The sequence below is a fragment of the Eulemur rufifrons genome, chromosome 12 (genome assembly GCF_041146395.1).
Source record: "Eulemur rufifrons isolate Redbay chromosome 12, OSU_ERuf_1, whole genome shotgun sequence".
NCBI classification, from domain to species: domain Eukaryota; kingdom Metazoa; phylum Chordata; class Mammalia; order Primates; family Lemuridae; genus Eulemur; species Eulemur rufifrons.
The window spans coordinates 6,363,530-6,376,342 of record NC_090994.1 but is presented as its reverse complement, the minus strand read 5'-3'; the positions used below and the strand labels follow the sequence as shown (position 1 = coordinate 6,376,342).

The window sequence follows — 12,813 nt, the reverse complement described above, 5'->3', positions numbered from 1 at the left end:
GCACAGGATCATGATCTGAGGTTATCATTTGTAACACATACTTTTTAAAACGAGTATTCTCCTACATGACCTGTCTGTGTGATTTTTAAGTTGGGCATCTTTAATCAGATGACTACATCAACCAAGAAAAATGGCAGGAATGGCCTTTCCAGCAATTCACCTAGTTAATGTTTGAAATTCTGTTTCAAAATACAGTAAGTTTTTCATTTATTTCACTTGCAGAGTCCTCTTCCTTAAAAAAAAAAAAAAAAAAAAAAAAAAAATTCCAGCTTTTGCAGTGCTAAAGTCCCAGGTGAGCTAGGCCTATTTCCCTTTCTGTTACTATGACAACGAAATTTTACCGCAGTCCCAAAGTCCCTTCAGAACTCTCACATCCATGCCTTGAATTAGAACTTTAAAGGAAAAGATATACATTTTCCCCAGGATTTACCAACAAAAATAAGTAGAAATCAACAATGCTTCCAAAAATTCTATTTTAACGCAAGGGTTGGTGAAACGCTCTCATGATAACCTTCTGCTTATTTTTTATTTTTAACAATCACACAAAAGACTGAGAGAGCACTCCAATTAATTGCATTTATCACTTTAAAAAAAAAACCTGATGAGAAGATAAATAGTAAATGGCAAGGGAGGGCAGAAGGGGACTTGACTCTTCAGAATATTTTCTGTATTTGAAGCTCTTTTACTGTCTGTTTGCTAAAAATATTTGGCAACATGCTCCTGACCCAATCTAGGAATAAGGTTGAGAGTGAGTTTGGAAGTAACAGCTAAATATTTTTTCCTGATTTGATAACATCTGCTTTTCATTTCTCCCTTTCAATCTTTTACAGGATGGGTGGGGGGTTAGGCTTTGCACCGTGTGCCCAAAGGTGTCGGGGTCTTCCTCGGAGGTACCTGCAGAAGGACAAGGCAGAGAGCATGTTCTGCATTGCTTCCCAGCCACCATGGTGTTCAAATTCACAACCTGCCGCCGCTTTCTGAAGTGTGGTGACATGTCTGCCCACGGTAATCGGAGCAAGTTAGAAAGAAGTGGTGCTTTTATTTAAGTAAAGATTGATCAGAATTCAAACATTTTATTGCTTCAAGGGGAAACATTCCTCCATTTGTACATTCACATCAGAGTCAGCTGCAGTTGCTTACAATGCATGCAGATGCTCTCGGGAACCACTGCAAACTTGCCTTTCCTCGCTGGAGTCTCTTTCCAAACAATAGCCGCCCCCACCCCACACGCGCAATTTGCCCTCCACCGCCCAGAGCAGCAACCCACATCCCTCCCCTACTAAAGCCAAACTGAGCGCTCGTTCTCATTCACTTCTTGATTTTTAGAAAGTTTTGCCACAACTGGACTCCTTATAATGCGTCCTGTGTGTGTTAGACTCCCACCTGCCCCCACCCCCCCCCTCCGCAAAATGTATCTGGCGAAAACATCAATGTCCGCGCAGGCATTATTACAGGGATGGTGTGGTAGGTGGAAAAGTGCAAGAGAGATAAATGCTTACATAAAATCAAATTGATTTAGGGAAACATGGAGCGTGCTGAAAAGCTTTATTCATTTTAAATTAGGACCCTTAAACAGCGATTTGGATGGAAAACACCCAGTGTTGACTCTTTGCTGGTCTGGGGGCTGAGTTTGTAGCCTACACAGCCCCCCTGCACACCCAGGACTTAGCATTCGATCCACAAAGGGGACGTGGGGATGGAGGGGTCGTGGGGGAAGAGAGAGAGAAAGAGGAAGAAAGTTCTCTTACATTATAGAATATCTTCTAAAAGAAGGCAATGGTACTTCTAAGTGGCTAGCACCAGAGATAATTATGACCTGGATTTTCTTATATATGTGTGTGTGTGTGTGTGTGTATATATATATTTTTTTAATTATATATATTAATTAAAAGAAATTCTGGGGCTTACTGACATCCCCAATTTTTTCTCTTCCTTTTACTGATGTATTCTGTTGCCCTCCCCTCTACCCTCTCCAACCCCCGTGTTCAGGGTCTTGGTGCAAACCCTTTGCTAACCATACCGTCCATCAGCCACAGGGAACAAATACTCTCACAATCCCCTGGGTCCGGATCCCTCAAAGCCGGAGCTGCCTGGAAAATGTCAGCTCTCTCCACTCAGAAACGGGAAACCAAAATGCATTGCAAGATTCAGACCAAATGTGCAGCTTCTCATCAGGACAGAAGTTATTCCCACCTTCCCCAAACCACGCTGACTACATAAATATCACAACCCCTGAGCGTGCTGTACTTCGCGAGGCTTCCAATCCCATTTCTTAAGAGTGAACGTTAACAACGGTAGGTTTATCTTTGTTTTATGGATGAAGAAGGATGGAGAGGTGAGGTCACATGTGAACTCCCACCCTCAGATTCCAATCTGGTCCCCAGGTCACCGAGGCAGTCCCACGTGCCAAAAGGCATTCCTTTACTCCACGGATACATACTCAATGTTGCCAGTGGCTAATCTGCTGGCAACTAACGACACAGCCAAGTTGCCATACATCGCTGGGCCTCAGTGTCTTCAACTGTTAAAAGAAGGGTTTAAGTGGATCTCTAGGGTTCCTTCCAACATTAATATTCTATGATTGCAAAGAAAAATGTGCAGAGTTGAGAACCTTCCAGGAAGGGCTACAAAGGGGAAGAAACCACTGAAAACATGAGACTATGACTTGTTGAAGTACAAGCAGGTGTGGCAGGGGAAGGGGGTGGAGTTCTGAGACATAGGTCAAGATGAGGCTGGGAAAGAAAAATAAGTAAGGGGGGACATAGGGCATCTGGGGTGACACCTTGCCCAGAGCTGGCAGTACCCCAAGGCTGACGGGCAGGCTGTTGGGCAAGATGCCCGTTCCATTAGGATCCTGCTCTCTGGTGCTGGGACAAGGAAGGTCCTTCAGGAATAGCCCAGGTCAGAGCCATCTCCATCCCTGCTCACCATCCTGTGTTGTCCAGCACCTGAAGGGTACAGGGACACGGAGGGGAGGGAGAGATGGCTGCTGAGTGTCAATGCTGCGTCACATTTAATTCTCACGACCACCCTATGAGTGACGAATCAGCCTACGGCTGGGAAAAAATGAAGGCCCCAAGAATTTAAGAAATTTGCCAAAGATCACATAGCTTGTAAGTGGTGAACACAAGTTCTGGAGACTGGATCTTTCTGGAAACAAGCTCCATCTGGTGTTCTACATTTCCTGCACCAATGACACTGTGACGATGGCTGCACAGCTCTGTGAATACACTGAAAACCACTACATTGGATGCTTTGAATGGGCGAACCTTAGGGTATGTAAGTTATAGCTCAATAAAGCTGCTTTAAAAAAAAAAATCAATCAAACTTCACAATGGGCTAAAAAAGGCATACAACACACAAAAAGTGAAGGACTCTGGCTTCTTGAAGAGACTGTAGTTTCCCAAGAGGAAAACGTCAGGTCAAAGACAGTCACGTAGAACTAAATGCTTAATACTAAAAACTCCTGCTGAATTCATACTCATTGGATCAACACATACTGAGTGTGTTCTATGTGCCAAGAAGGTTCAGGCACAGTGGCAAAGTCCTTGACTTCATGCAACACCCAGCAAAACCATTAAAATATGCTTCTCCAGATTCTGAGATGAGCCTGAAGACCCCTGAATCTCATACGAGTAAGATCCCAAGGATCACCTACCACCCAAGAAATGCCCCTCCCAATCTCTGGAAGACCAGAATATTCTATATTGTTCAAGAATACAGTAAAAGTTCCTAGGTGGCTTAGACACGTCCCGTGCCTGTCCCAAGTAGGAGCTGAGTTTTAAACAAGAGGCACAGATCAGGTTCAGAGTTAAGTTAAATCACGGGAAAGAGCAACTCGTTACTATTGTTGCCAGATCCTGGAACTACAACCAATGTTCTATCACGAAACCCAGCACAATATTTCTCCAGATTTATGGATGAAGCCATTCAATTTGCCTCTAATTTGAAATCCAAGATCTAGTCCCTTCTTAAAAATTGTAATACCAACAAAATCTTTAGGCACGCACTGTGGAAGGTACCAAAGCTTCTTTTAAGAACAGGACTTAGACATGGATACATATCGAAGAAATGTGAGCTTAGCACTAGTACCAAATACCATTATACACAGCCTTACTCTGTGCAAAATAATACGTAAAATACCTTTCACTTTGAAACTTGCCTCCTTATTCCCTTAAAAAAAAAAAATCAAATTCTACCTACCCTGGAAAGAGCTTCTGCTATGACATGGCCACATTTCACACACCACAGAGAAGAGAACACCCCACACTCTCCAAGGACCAAGATCAGGGACCCTATATCCGGTTTTCTTTCTCTGCCATGATGGTCACACTAGCAGGCTGGGTCACCAAAGGCTGAGCTAAATCTACAGTTGCTACAGCCTCACAGACCACATGGGTGCTTAAAGGTCTGTGTTCATTGATTTTGATGGAGACACCTTTTATCTAGATCAGCTGTTAAACCTCCTATTTTGTTTTTAAGCCCAATAATTAAAATACAATTGACTTTCACTGTTTGTACATGCTTCTAAAAAGGAGATAGCCCCTTTCCCTTAAAACACCCTTACACTATTCTCTGAGAACTACCCACTGTAGGGACAGGCTGGGTCACAGCATCACATTTGAAAGGAGTAAGCAGTTGCCTTTCTTCTCCCAGGATCTTCTCAACAATTTGACACCCTTCGGCGGATCAGGCAACCCATCTCCCCAACCAGCTGGATGGTCACAAGCATGAGGCAAGAGTCCATTCGCTCACCCTGAGAATGGCCCTCTCAGGAGCTCACCCTGCTTTATAAGGTGGGAACCCCCCTAAATGATTGGTTTCCACTTGAGTCCAGTGAAAAACACAACAATAGTGTTCCAACTTTAATCTAGGCCTTGACCATAAATATCCTCTTTGAGAACACACCTTCCTCCTTCGAGAGCTGCCAACAGAAGGCAAACCCAGGCAGTGCCAAGTGAGGTGAAGGCTTGTGGTGGGCCCCAGCCTTGGCCGGGAGATGAAGTGTCCTGGGGAAATCAATTGATCGTTGAGGTGTCAGCCCAGGCTAGAAAGGGTTCTGAAGCTTTAAGGGTCTTATGAAGACTCTGACAAGACTCCATAAGAATGAGGAGATTCTGGGAGGTCAAGTTCCCAATGGGCTCTCACCATGCACTGCCTAACTTGGCAATGGCGCTTGGTGTCTGAGATCTGCTTGGCACGATGGTGGTTGGCTGACACAAAGCCTCAAGAAGATCCTATGGAAAAGGTAGATGATTTAAAAGTTTTCACTAACTGGCTTCTTTGGGCTTAAATCAAATACTTATTTTTGTAAGCTGATGTTCTATCTAGTTTATTTATTTAAACAACACTTTAAACTGTAAATAAACACATGAACAGAGTAGGTAGGGAATATTTAAGCTCCACAGACATTCCTAAGGAAGGGACTTATTACCATTAAAGCTTATTCACCTGGAATATTTCAATGAAAGGCCATTTTAGACCTAAAAAAAAAAAAAAGTAAGTTTACAGAAAATATTTAAGCAATACATTTTCTTTCTTTCGACTACACTCAACCTCCCAAACTCCTCTTGGTTAAAAGAGTCATTCTGATGAAATAATAATAATATTTAACTATAGCCTATTATTCATTGAGCTCATAGTATTTGCCAGGCATGATTTCATTTAATCCTCCCAACTTTGGGAGTAGGAATATTAACATCCCCATTTTGCAGAGGGAATAAACAAGACTCAGAAAGGTTAGATTACTCACCCAAAGTAAAACAGCTATCGAGTAGAAGAGCTAAGAGTGGAACCCAGTTTGTCTGGCACTTAGCAAAATGTTGCTCTGGTGGGAGCTTGGCCAAGCTTCTTCTACAGGAGGAGGAGGAGGAACACATTGCCAAGCAGCGCCCCCCACTCCACCCCCCTGTTGCAGGGGACAGGTACCTTGATCTACGTGGGAGATCCTGTCCTTTCCTTCCTCTTACCCTGGAATATGAGTGGAGTGGTTCTTTGTGTTGCAAAACAAAACAAGCAAACAAACAAAAATGTCTACCACTCCTAGCAGGGACTGCACTCTCTAGAAATTCTGTGACTATTTAGGAATGTGCAGAGGAAGATAATAAGCAAGTCTATCAGATATTGAAAAAACAAAACTCCTCAAGAACCCAAATGGTCCAAAAATGGTGTAGCCCAGATGGCTTCAGCCCTCTGCAGAAAAATGTAAAAGATTGCTCGAGTGGATGAGGAAGATTTGGGGTCATTTGTCCATCATGATTATGGGGTGGGGGGGGGGGGAAGCTAGAAATCAAACATGTAACAGAAGAAGTTGAATTAAATCTTGGAAAACATTTTTTGAGCATCAAGTCACCAAAGCTAAATTTTGAAAACATTACCCAGGGGACAGAGCAGGGTCTCCTATGATGGAGATTTTTAAATAAACCAGCAAGCTAATTCCTTTGGCAGCAGATAATGTCACTTCTATATGTGGCAGCTAATCAAGATGTCCCTACCACGCCATTTCCACATGATTTTAAGGCTTCTGCCATGATGCTGCTGATGATGGTGGTTGCTTAAAATTTATTGTAAAAAATCAGGGACCTTCAGTAAAAGTTAAGCACCTTCCAAGGCCAGTAGTGAGGACCAGCTATCCACACAGAGTGTTTGGGTAAGTGCCTGGGACAAAGTAAGTTAGCCTCTTGACTTTTTGCCGAGCATACTTTGGACCCCTTCCTTCACACTGTGCCTTTCTCTCCCTTAAAACAGCCCCTTTTCCAAACAAAATTATTCTAGAGGGAGTTGCCACAAATTCACACCTCATCCTCTCTGGCCTGCTTCTCTCTCCAGTAATAAAATGTACTCCACTGGAAGAATTGCTCTTAATTTTTAGGAAGTGATATTAAAAGAAAAAAAAAACACGTGTAATTTATTCATTCCGACAGACAGCAGCGAAAGCACACCGACAGCAGCAACAAGCGGTGGGTTAAAGTCCTCATCCCTGTTTTCAGCAAACTCTGGGCAGAGGCATTCAGACCTGCGTGCACGATATGCCGGTTCCTAACTGGCGACAGGCTCCGTGGAATCGTTTTCCATTCGATGCTCACTCCCATGACAAGCTCCTGGAAGTGGCATTTCGGTTTGGCAATAGATTCTTCGTTACCGTTACCGAGCACGCTGCCTCCCGAGTGGATGGGCTGTATTCATTTAGGCGCCAGGAGGGAGCTACTTCCCACACTGTGTAAACCTGACTCCGTACCAACAGACCTCATTCCAGAGCCATTTCATGATTTCTTCCGAAGCGAATGTCTCTCGTAGCCCAACTGGCAAGCAATTGAGCGTAAACAGACGCTGAGGTGCAAAAACAGCGGCCCCTTTGATTCTCCACTTATTTCTGACCAGTAACACACGACGGTTTCTGAGGACCTGGGGTTCTATGTTGGGATTTTTTTTTCCCCCTTTCTATATTCAGACACATTTTCATTTTCCTGAATTCCATTGCTTGGCACCGTGAGTCTCACAGGGAGAAAAAAATCTCTAAGGAAAAGTCCTTGTTTTTGCACTCAGATAAAAATCTGACACCATTAATGAAAATAATAATTGAACTCTTTGGGCTTGAATTGGAATGAAACCTACACTAAAAGCATGTTTGTAATTCTAATTGTTCTCATAAAATGTCTTCAGAGGGCTCTCTGCAATGTGCATGGTTCCATCCTTCCTTTTTTTTTTTTTTTTAACCCATACCCCCTTCTCTGTCCCATCCCTTCGTCTCATCCAGAAAAGCAAAAAGAATTGAGCCAAACTGAATCCCGTTTACAGACTTCCTTCAGAAAAAATCTTTCAGTTAGACTTCAGAATCGGAACACAAATCTATTTTCCTTTCTGGTACCACGACTCCTCGGATGAAGGAGAGAAATGAAGTTGTTAGGCAGCCATTAGCTTCCTGGGTCCTCACCGTGCAATTTCCTCGGCACCCCTTCCCCATCCCTCCCCACCCCTCCCCTCCCCCTCTGTTCCCTGCCCTCCCGGCAAAGCTCATCTATGCTAGGCTGAGCAGTGAACACCAATTACACCCAGAGCCCTTTGCTGCTGCCTGGTCCGCTGGTTTTACTGTTTTGCCAGATGGTTGAGGCCAATGTGTAAAACTCTCTACCCTACCATTAATTCATAACTCGGTAATAACTTTCCCACGACTCCAGGAAATTGAAATGGAGTGCAAATGTGGATATTTGGAATGAGAATCAAGGTTGGACAACTATTTTACACCTGCCAGAACAGATACCAGTGAGACAAAAAGATAACCCCTATAGACACAGGCTGGAATGTTACTTTCCCTAAACGAAGGCCTGATGACCAAATATGCAACACTGGAGAAAGTGGGAGACAAAGTTCAGAGTTTGGAATCTTCCTGGCATTGCTTTCTCTCTGCAGTTTGCAGCTTTATACCTATTGTACCTATGGGTTCACTCGCTAATGACCTTGAGCTTGAGCATCTATGTAACGTTATATTCTTATGACAGATTCATAGATTAGCAGATATGAGTGCATTCTCTTGCTAAGACAGGACACCATCCAATGTTTGTTAGCATCATTAAACTAAAACTGACTTTTCACCTGCTCCCATACCATATGCAGCTGCAAATTTTTAAATTAAACTATGAAGCCATGCATAAATTTACATATATTACAGACTAGCCTCTCCATTTAACATGCAAATGTACTCCAATGTTTCAGAACACCTTCTGTCGCTAATTAATTTGCTGAATTATAATTAGACTAATCCTGCATAATTAATAAGCACAGATTTTTTTTTAATTTGTAAGCAGCTTGAGGAGATCATTCACTTCCTTCTATAAACTGCTAAGTAAGTGTTAAAAAAAAATCTGGAAGAACATGTGTGAAAAGGTATGTTTGATGTCGCATACAAACTCAAACTAGCGTGGAAGATACAGAAGTCAGTATTGATAAAGGTATATATTTGAAGCCAACATTCAAAAACAATCAAAAAAATCGCATCCAGGGGATGGGGACTAATTCTCCCTTTGTCTCCTTGTATATAGCGTTTCATTCTTTCCCTTCTATCCGTCGGATCTTCCAAGATCACAGAGGCGGGAAAGGATTAAAGTAACCGTATGTTGTATTAGGAGAGATAATGATATTAACACTCCACTGTATATCAAAACACTCTGTGCATGCTGGGTGCTTATAAGCCCCTTTGATGGTATTTGGAATCATTTTCATTTTGGCTGCCAAAAACACCCGAGATCCATCTAGTGGAAACAATTAAGTTCCATTAGGACTGTATCCATTCGGTAATGATTACAATGAAGGGTCCCTCTTTAATGCTGGAGAGTAGAGTCTCAAAGAGAAGCATGCATCTGTGCACTGCAAAATGTGAAACTGCAGTTCTACATTTCACCAAGCATGACGCTTAATTCTGACCCCCAAAAATAAAGCAGGATCAGGAGAGCTCAAGGTCTGGCTTAGAGGACTTGTTGGAAAATTCGATTCAGAGCAGGGTGGGAATCGGGAAGGCCAAGGGAAGCTTAACAAAGAATCACGCAAGTTGAAGAAGATGCTAGAAAGACAAAGTGGGACATGCACGTTCCGGCAAGGGGAAGTTAGTCAACCTTCAAAGAGAGGAGAAATGTAATTTTAGAGAAAATAGAGAGCTACATCACTATACTATCAGTGGCCGAAGATGGTTAGGCCAAAAGGATGAAGCCACTTGCAATGTGCCTCACTTGCTCTACACCGCAATTCTGTGTTTTGCGGTGCGTGTATAAACAGAAACTTCTGAAGAGTGGGAAACGGTTTTCCCAGGTTCGTTACCGTACCAAATACACCTTCTTACTACTAGGCAGCCAACATTTTCTTTAAAACAAAGCTAAGGGATAAGCTAGCTTGGGAGTCGAGGAGAAAGTTGCAAAGTACACCGGTACCTCGGAGGCCCCTGGCCAACGCCGGGAGCAGCTGCAGTCTCTGCTTTTTCCCTGAACGACATTGACTTCAGCTGCCTCCCTCCCTTTCTCCTCATCTAGAAGGAGAACCTGGGACAACCACCCCATGGGGCTATCGTGACAACTAACTCAAGTGCGAAAAATAGTTTGAATAGGCTGGAACAATTTTTTTCTGAGCTAAGCAATGTTATTACTTGGATAGTTTGGAAACATGACACATTTGGACCGTTTTTTTCTAAGCCGAACCATCCCCTTGTTTCAGTCCCCCTCTGAAGAGATTAAATGGTTCAGGAAGTTTTGTTGTTTTTTTTTTTTTTTTTTTTTTTTAAGCCTACAAGAAAAGCAGCTTTCTGTGCTTTTAGGAGGTTCCTCAGAAGGAACATAACAACAGCTGGGATAATACTACTGCTAAGTGGCTCAAAGTATTTTCTCTCAAAAAAGTACACGAATAGCCATGGATATCTTTAATAATGTTTCCGACTTTCAAGAAAAATCATTTGAGTGTACTGTGCTTTCCTTTCGGACTCCTCATATCCCATTTTGAACGGTCATAATAGGAAACCCAGTTTCTCTGTAGCTCGAAATGCGTGCGAGTCTGTTTTTCCCAAGTAAAAAAGTGCTTAATGGTTAAACTCAGAGGGGGACATGGAGGGTCCCCCCTCACCCCCCTGGCCCCGTACAGTGCTGGCCTGGGCACCCCCCTCATTCACTGGAGCACAGCTTAGAGTCGGAAGGAGCCACACCAGGCTTTCAAGCAAGTCCCAGCTACTAGTCAGCAAGAGGTCTTGCTTTGGGTTGGGCTTGGGGCTTTGTTTTTGTTTTGTGGGGGTTTTCGGATATTTTTTCAGCTTTGCCCAGCCAATTTCAAAATATGTACTAGTACTATATGTAGAGCGTCAAGAGAAAGCAATTGTGACCCCCGTGGAATCGGCTTTTGAGTAATTCCTGACCAGTTATTAAGGCAAAAGAGAAACCTGGTGTTTAAACACTAAGGTGTAAAACAGTCAGTTACCAAAGCCACATCTTTGGCTAAAGGGCTTTTCCCCTGATAGATTCCAGGAAATTTCTCTAATTTCATTTTTTCGCAGGAGGATGTTCCTCCGCAAATACCACTTCGAGTTTATCCTTGTGATTCATTCTTCCCCCCTCCTTCTTTCTCTCCTTTCTTCTCTCTTCCCTCCCCGGTCCCCAGATTCTGAATGATGTGCTGTTGTGCTTTTTTAAGTGCTCCCTAAAAGTTGGTGGGAGGCGGTAAGCTGGGAGGAAGAGGCAACCGAAGAAGAGAAACCAAGACGGTAACTGCAACAAAGCTCTATTTCATCTGAAAAACACGACAGCTTGCCTCCACTCCAGCCAGGAAGATCCTTACTCGCAGTTAATGTAACCTTTGTGCCAAAAAAGGGAAAAAGAAAAGATGTGTAACCTAACAGGTAGCAGGTGGTACATATGGAATTATCATCGGCTATTAACACCAGGTCAGGTATCATGTTAGCCACTTTCAGACTGCATTTGCCAAACCCACATAAAAATATAAAACCAGGTATTTCCATATTCTGTCACTCCCTTAGCAAAACAGATTTCCTTATATTACTCTTAGCAGAGTCAGCCGGCTTTCATTAGAATTCTTTTTAACTTTTTTTTTCTTAAAGAAGAACTAAACCTAGATGACATAAAAGAGAAACTGGGACAAAAATCAGGTCAAGAATTTGCTACAAACAGCGTTCAGATAAGGTTGATAATATTCCAGAGTATTGCCAGTTTAGCAGATGATGATTACATTAGGCTAATCTCAACTTGCCATATATCCTTACAAGTTTCCAGGAATCAGTCCTTTATTTTCAACTGTTTTTTTTTTTTTCCTCATTCAAACGTTATTGATTCTAAAACCTCTATCCACTCTGTGGGAATTACCAACTTTTTGGAGATTTCCAAATCTTAGTACCAAAAATGGAGGCTTTCTTTGAAATGCCATAAGAGAGTTTTATCTGTTCTACATTTATTTACTATCTGTAACACCACTGTATTTAACTCTGCTCATCTGGCAAAGGCCACTACCTAGTTGATTTTCACTTTGCTTATGGGTAAATATCCAGTCTTTAAAAAAAAAAAAAACAACAACAACAACAACAAAAAAAAAAACTATGGTTCAGCTGAAAAGTCTCCTGGGAGAACCAGGGCCCAGTCCAGAGCTGAGCCCTCTCCCACCGAGAACAGAAGCAACTCCCGGGCCACCCTGCACTGTCTAATCTTTCTTTCCATGCGACACCACATCATTGCTTGGCAACATGCTGCGTTATTAGAACGAGGTGAAACTGAGCTGTCTTATTTCAAAAATGGAGGTTAGGCACAAACATCTCTCACCCCGTGTGAGTTATAGAGATTTCGCACTTCAGGTTCAAAGACAGGCTAAGTGTGAGTGGGGCGGATGCATCTGACTGCCATAAATCAGCCCGGCTTGCCTCAAACAAGAACCTGAGTTCATGGTAAAGTTTTAGAAACCCTTGACTGAGCCCAACCCACACGTCAGCTCTCCCAGTAACTTCCAAACAGATGGAGTGGAGTATTTTTTTTTTTCTTTTTTCTTTTTTTTAACCTGATTTTGTGTTACACAACGTCTTATAAGTCCAGACCATTTCTAAAGATTCGAGTTCATTTTAGGTACTTATTCCTACCCTTCATTAAATGAGATCTAGTCTTCAAGCCCGGTGCAGTGGAGTATGTTTCTACATAGCATGTTCCATTTGAGACCATGTAATTAGGATGACTCAGATAAAGGAAATCTTTTCTGAGAATAAGAATGTGGTGGTCTATTCAATACCTACAAAGATTCTAAACTTTAAAATAGTTCGGCTACCCATTTCTTTTGCCAGAACAG

General features: G+C 42.6%; 1 protein-coding gene across 8 annotated transcripts in view; it reads right to left on the bottom strand.

Moving 5' to 3' along the window:
* Positions 1-12,813, bottom strand: part of EBF2 (EBF transcription factor 2) — a 182,765-nt gene that overhangs the window by 56,469 nt on the left and 113,483 nt on the right. The window lies entirely within an intron of this gene.